Source organism: Oratosquilla oratoria, chromosome 1, assembly GCF_046742065.1.
Source record: "Oratosquilla oratoria isolate Oo_2021 chromosome 1, ASM4674206v1, whole genome shotgun sequence".
Taxonomy (NCBI): Eukaryota; Metazoa; Arthropoda; class Malacostraca; order Stomatopoda; family Squillidae; genus Oratosquilla; species Oratosquilla oratoria.
The window spans coordinates 70,018,601-70,026,100 of NC_134777.1; positions in this window are offsets into that span (position 1 = coordinate 70,018,601).

Here is a 7,500-nt window from a genome sequence, read left to right on the forward strand (position 1 = left end):
AGAGAGAGAGAGAATTCACGCCTGATAGTGTTAAGCTTCGACCAAGGTCAATTCAGACAAATTAGAACACACACACGCACATGCGTGTACACAGAGCAACTGTGTGTATATGTGTGCGTGTGTTTGTGTGTGTGTACGCGCGCGCATTCATGTTCGCGTTCACGTGTGCCCTAATCAGTACAACTGTGTTCACTTTGGAGAAGCTTCAAATATTCAAATGGGAAAGCATACACATCGGCCACGCCCTCTCGGTACACGTGCGATGTACACAAACGTTTCTGTATATATATATATATATATATATATATATATATATATATATATATATATATATACATATATATATATATATATATATATATATATATATATTAAGAGGAAGTAACAAGTAAATTTAAAATTTTTATGTAGACGAGCAACGGGCTGCGCTAGGACCCCCTATGAAGGGTTCCAGCCCTTCGGGCGAGCTCGCTTCGCTCGCAGCCAATCAGTCGTCACCGCTCTCGGCCAACCACTTATCTCTGTTGCCATGACGTCACCACTCTCGGCCAATCAGTCGTCTCCGGAGAGGACGTGTACCCAAAGGATTACAAAGGTGGAGCATGCCGACAGGAGACCTTTTGGTCCATATCTAGGTCGGCTGCGAAAAATGTCATAATAATGATGAATAAATAAATGAGTAAATAAAACCTATAATAATGTAAATAATAAATAAAATACATAAATAAATGCATAGGTATAGTTAAATAATAAACAGGAAAATAGTAAATAATGATAAAATGACATATAACTACTAGTAATAAAAGAGAATCAAGCAAATAATAACAAACAAACGGACAAATTATAACAAAACAAATAATATATGTAAAATAAATGATAGTCATCACAGCATCTTGCTTAGGTGTTTATCTAAATGATTCTTAAAGCTTCGAACTGAACTACATTGCACTGCTTCTGCAGAAAGTTTATTCCATTCATTAACTACATGGTTGGCGAAGTTGTTTCTACCCACTTCCAAATTAAATCTATTTCCGGACAGTCTGAGACCATTGTTTCTTGTCGGATTCTCATTCAGTGTGAAAATTATGTCACTTTTGATGTTGTCAATTCCCTTTAGAATCTTAAAGACCTGTATCAAGTCACCTTTGAATCTATGTGTTTTCTTTTTTTTTTTTAGGGAAAACAGATTCATATGTTTTAGTCGATTTTCGTATGATTTATTTTTGATATTTGGAATCAGTTTTGTGGCTCGCCGTTGTACTTTTTCCAATCTGTCATTATCTTTAATGAGATTCGGTGACCATACGGAAACAGCATATTCCAATTCCTTTAGAATCTTAACCCATTCAACTCCGATGACAAGATGTCTTGTCATTTGGCCAAATAAAACAAAAAATCATAAAACACCAAAATGTTTGATCAAACACCAGAAAAATATGACGTCAATCCTCGCTTCGCTCGCAGCGAAGCGAGGACTGACGTCATATTTTTCTGGTGTTTGATCAAACATTTTGGTGTTTTATGATTTTTTGTTTTATTTGACCAAATGACAAGACATCTTGTCATCGGAGTTGAATGGGTTAAAGACCTGTATCAAGTCACCTTTGAATCTACGTTTTTTTTAGGGAAAACAGATTCATGTGTTTTAGTAGATTTTCGTATGATTTATTTTTGATATTTGGAATCAGTTTTGTGGCTCGCCGTTGTACTTTTTCCAGTCTGTCAATATCTTTAATGAGATTCTGTGGCCATACGGAAACAGCATATTCCAAATGTGAACGAACTAACGATTTATATAGCTTGTTAATTGGAGATGGAATTTTAAATCAAAAGATCGCGCAATCAGTCCTAGGATCTTATTTGCTTTCTCAGAGGCTGAAATACACTTCTTGGATGATTTGAGATCCTTACTGATGATTACGCTGAGATCCTTTTCACTACCCACTTTTGTTAACGAATTTTCAAATAACTTGTAATCGTACTTACTGTTATTTTTACCTATATGCATTACCTTGCATTTACTTGTGTTAAATTTCATTAGCCACTTTTCAGACCATTGCTGTAATTTATCTAAATCTTCTTGAATATCTAATTGGTTTAAATGATCATTTGCCATTCCGCACAGTTTTGTATCATCAGCAAATTTGGAAACAGTAGATTTTAGTCCATGGTCTATATCATTTATATATACTATGAATAGAAGTGGCCCAAGAACGGAACCCTGAGGAACTCCACTTGTAACATTTTTCCATCTAGAAGTTTTTCCATTTAAAACAACTCTGTTTTCGATCATTCAACCAATTACTAGTCCAACTTATTCCGTGTGAAGCTAATTTAGTAAGTAGTCTTTCGTGGGGGACGGTATCAAAAGCTTTTGCAAAGTCTAGATATATTAAATCTATATTGTTTCTTTTGTCATAATTCGAGATAACTGTGTTGTAGAATTCGAGTAAGTTAGTCACGCAAGAACGTTTCCGTCTGAAACCATGCTGGCTATCATTTATCAAACAGTTACTTTCTAAATTATGTTCGATATCATCTCTGATGATAGCTTCCATCATTTTTCCAACGATTGAAGTCAAACTTATAGGCCTGTAGTTATTTGGTTTCTTTTTGTCACCTTTTTTGAATATGGGAGTAACGTTAGCTAGCTTCCATTCTCTTGGGATATCTCCGGATATGATGGATTTCTTGAAAATAATTTCTAATGGAACAACAATCTCATTTTTCATTTCCTTTATGATTCTTGGATGTCAACCATCAGGCCCTGGTGTTTTATTAACTTTGAGTTTGTCTATACACCTTTTAATTTTTTCTTTTGTTATATTTACCGTAGTAAGTTTACCCTAGACTTTTCACAGGTTTCAGTTTGAAGTCACTTTGAGGTGTTTCGTTTACGAATACTGAGCTAAAATATATATATTTTTAAATATCACACATTCCTTCATTTGAATATTCAAGTTGACCGTCAGCAGATAATAGGGGACCAATGTGATTCCTAATAGCCTTTTTATCTCTGATGTAACTATTGGATTCTTTGGGATTCTCTTTGGATTTATCAGCGATGTTCATTTCGTATTGTCGTTTTCGTTTTTATTGTCTTTTTTAAATATCTCTGTATTAATACATAACTTTGATAGTCATTTGATGTACCCGAGCACTTATATTTCTTGTAAGCCTGTCTCTTTTTAGCAATACTTTTATTTTATTTTATCTTATTTTATTTTATTTATCTATTTATTTTATTTTTATTATTATTTCTTTTTTCTATCAAGCCATTTTGGGGGAGCCTGATTTGGGGGACGTCTGTCCTTGAAAGGAATGTAGGTATGAATCATCTTAGTGAGCGTATTTTGAAATATTTCCCACTTCTGATCTACAGGTCTTTCGCTTAATTTTGCCTCCCAATCTGTAAGCTGAAGTTCCTGACGTAGTCCTATGAACTGAGCTTTACTGAAATCGGGTATTTCAGAAACACAAGTATCTATTCTAAAAAATTTAGTAGTCTGAATCTAAGTTGTGATCGCTATTTGCAACAGTTTCACCGACTTCTACATCAGTTATCATGCTTTCGCGGCTAGTGATCAATAGATCGAGTAAGTTTCCATGTCTTGTGGGCTCTTTTACATGCTGAACTAAGTAATTGCCAACGAGAAAATATATCAAGCGACTACCTATATGGACATGTTCAGGGTCATCCAATCAATGTCAGTAAAATTGAAATCACCCAATATCAATAAATCCCGATTGCAGAAACTAGACAGTTCTTGAAGTAACAGTTTGTCGTCAGCCAATAATAATGTCTTTGGCCTATATATTACACCTACATTCATTTTTGCCCATTTGTTTGGGTTAATTCTACCCACAAACTATATCGAGATTTTCGCTTTTGACATACGGCTGTATCTTTTTTTAATTTGTTCCTAATACTACGAACATTAAAGTACATGGTTTTGAGAAACTCGTGATTATTTCCTTTTGATACGTTTTGAGTTTCAATATCATGCCTTACATTACAATTTTTTTTTTTTTATTGACACCTTGCTCTATGTTGATATTTGGTCCTTCATTGAGATTCAATGCCTCATCAACATTTCTCCCATCAAAATTAACATTTACCCCATCACAGACATCTGGTCGATCACGGTCATCCGATCTCTTTTGTACACTTTGCCTCCCTACGTCACCGCAGTTCACACCGGCCTCCCGTCGTTCATTGACATTCTGTCCGGCATCCCTTCCTAAAATTATATTTTGTCCTCAAGTGACATTATATCCTACCGTGATATTTTGTCCTCCACTATCATTACATCCCATCGTGATCTTTTGTCCTCCGCTGTCATTACATCCCATCGTGATATTTTGTCCTTCATTGACATTCTGTCCGGCATCCCTTCCTAAAATTAGATTTTGTCCTCCACTGACATTATATACTACCGTGATATTTTGTCCTCCTCTACTATTACATCCCATCGTCATATTTTGTCCTCCACTATCATTACATCCCATCGTGATCATTTGTTCTCCACTGTCACTATATCCCACCATGACATTTTATCCTTTGACATTACATCCTAATGTAACATTTCGTCCTCTACCGACATTACATCCTAAAATTATATTTTGTCCTATACTGGCATATTGTTCTACATTAAAGCTATACTCTACTCTGTTTTCCCCAGTATACTCTATTTCCCCTTCCCTTTGGGTTTCTACCCCAAAAAAGGAACTAGTTCATTACAAACTCCCACAATGAGGTTTGTAAGAACATATTTGCCTCTGCGAGTAAGGTGGATCCCATCAGAAGCATAAAGGTCATGACGTCTGTAAAAGAGATACTAAGGATCAAGAAAGTGGTATTCCAGTTGCGTGCACAATCGTGATATCCTCTCATTGATCCCTATGGCTCTACTATTCCAACACGAGCCTGCGTAGATCCTCGTGAGAATCCCACAGACTACTTGACGGCTCCCATGTTCCTTCATCTCCTGAAGGAGGACCTTGTAATTCCGAACAAGTTCTTCTGATTTCACCCTACCCACATCGTTACTTCCCATATGTACAATCGTAACCGTGTTCATCCGTCCTTGCTCTCTGATGGTCTGGATACAATCGGCGATCCCACGGCCCGGTTGACATACAAGCTTGCAACGTCGTTTGGTCTTCCGCTGCAGGATGTCGTCATAGCCTCGCACCATGGAGTCCCCCACCACCAAGAACTCCTGATTTTCAGCCACTTCATCCTCCAGCAGAGCAAAACGTTTGGCTAGAGCCAGTGGTTGCTCCGCAGGGCACCCGCTTGCCGAACGCGGGCTCGACAAACGGGACCCCGCGGAGCGCCACTCGCTCACGGCAGTGACAGAAGGTGAAGAAGTGGAACGCTCTTTGGGTTGTGGGGAGGATTCACTCTTCTCACAGAGCGCACTCCTGAGAAGATGAATTTCCTCCTCACACATCCTGAGACGGTCCTCTAGGTTCACACAACCTTCACAAGTCATTTCGCTCCTCCTTCAGCAATACAAACGGCAAAGAGAAAATATAAATCAACAAAAGAAACCAAAGCGGTCTCTAAATAAACTAAATACAAGAAGCGTACTCTGCTTACTTTATACTATTACTCCTACCTTTAGAGTACAGTAACAGAATACTGTTTTGATTCTAAATTAATAGAACACTACACTTTGTCTTATATCTGTAAATGTATAGCGCTATACGTATACAATTACAAAAACACACCACAATCACTTGTCACTATTCGGAGATATAAATTTCACAGGTATTCGCTAGCTGGTGTCTGTGCAGAAAACGAGCTCTCTAGCTGAGGTCATGAGGCAGATTGAGCTGTCACGAAGCAGACTAAGGGATTTTCTGTTTCCGGTCCGATTTAGACAGGAATTCTTTTATTAGTATATAGATTGAATAATACGATCAACTGAATATTCTGTACAATACGTAGTTTTACAAGCCTCGATTTCTTATGCTCAGATCGAATTTCAATAATGACTGCTTAGAAAAAAATACATCCACCGACGAAGAAATATTATACCAATAACCAAATGAGAGAGAGATAGATAGAGAGAGAGGGGAGGAGAGTGTGTGTGTGTGTGTGTGTGTGTGTGTGTGTGTGTGTGTGTGTGTGTGTGTGTGTGTGTGTGTGTGTGTGTGTGTGTGTGTGTGTGTGTGTGTGTGTGTGTGTGTGTGTGTGTGTGTGTGTGTGTGTCTGTGTGGAGGGTAAGCCTGTTCTGGAAGGGAAAAGATGCATTTGACCACCCAGAAAACAAATCGTCTGGAGGTCAATGGCAACTCCACAATTAGCAGCAACTCCCAATGTATCACCAACCACATTCATCAAGCAGGCCCATAGAACCTTCAGATTTTTTTCTGAAGTTAACATGTTGACCTTTCCAAATATGGTAACGTTTTACAAAAAGTACTACAGGAGGAGGAGGAGTGGGAAGAAGAGGAGAAGACAGGGGAAGAGAAATAAGTGATGAAGGTCTTGGAGGAGGACGAGGAAGAGGAGAGAGGGAGGAAGAGGGTGAAGAGATAGAGGAGGAAGGGGAGGAGGAAGAAGAGGAAGAGGAAAAAGAAACTTGGACTTCAAAAACATACACATTCCAAGGAGCCATATTCTCAACAATATATACAGAACAAATTAAGCCAGTACATTACTCATTTTTCTGGACCCAGTAAGCCTCAAATAGCAAATCACCTACTAATTACAGCTACGTAAACCAAGTTAATAAATTCAAATATACGAGAACTAATCTAGCAAGTTAGAAATATTATCTGTCTTCGACTATTACATACCTTGGAGGTAATACCGTCAATATTAACGATCTGACATCAATGATATCAATAATATGAACACGACTACGGTCAGTGACGACACCGAGCTCAAAGTTCCATCCAACATGGCGCCCAAAAGACAACATGACGTCACAAAGGGAGGAAGGAGGAGGAGGAGGAAAAAACAGAGAAAATGAGAAATTCATTAACTACACAAAATGCCGAAGGGCATTAAAAGATACAGATTTCCCATACATATGTATTGCTCAGTGAAACAACACAAAAGAAGAAATAAAGCAATCAAATGAAAATAACGATTTTTAAGCTAAATTTGACCAATGGAATCGCAGACACAGTATGTCAATATCAGGAAGTATAAATCACTGACCAAATATCCCCACGACTGTGACATCACACTTGACAACCCAGTCGACGGCAACAGAGAAAGAGAGAGAGAGAGAGAGAGAGAGAGAACCTTGTGGAACACATAAGGAACCCACATTTGCTTACAAGAAAGAAAAATCGAATTATGCATAAGATTTTCTATTTTGACTAAAATAAGCAAACATACATAAATACATAATGAATGTATAAATATATAAACAAGTAAATATAAAATAAAGACGCAAAGTAAGCATTTATGACATCAAAAGAGTTGTTACTACAAAGAAATCAAAAGCGTGGAGTTAACGACAATATGACGTCATCAAA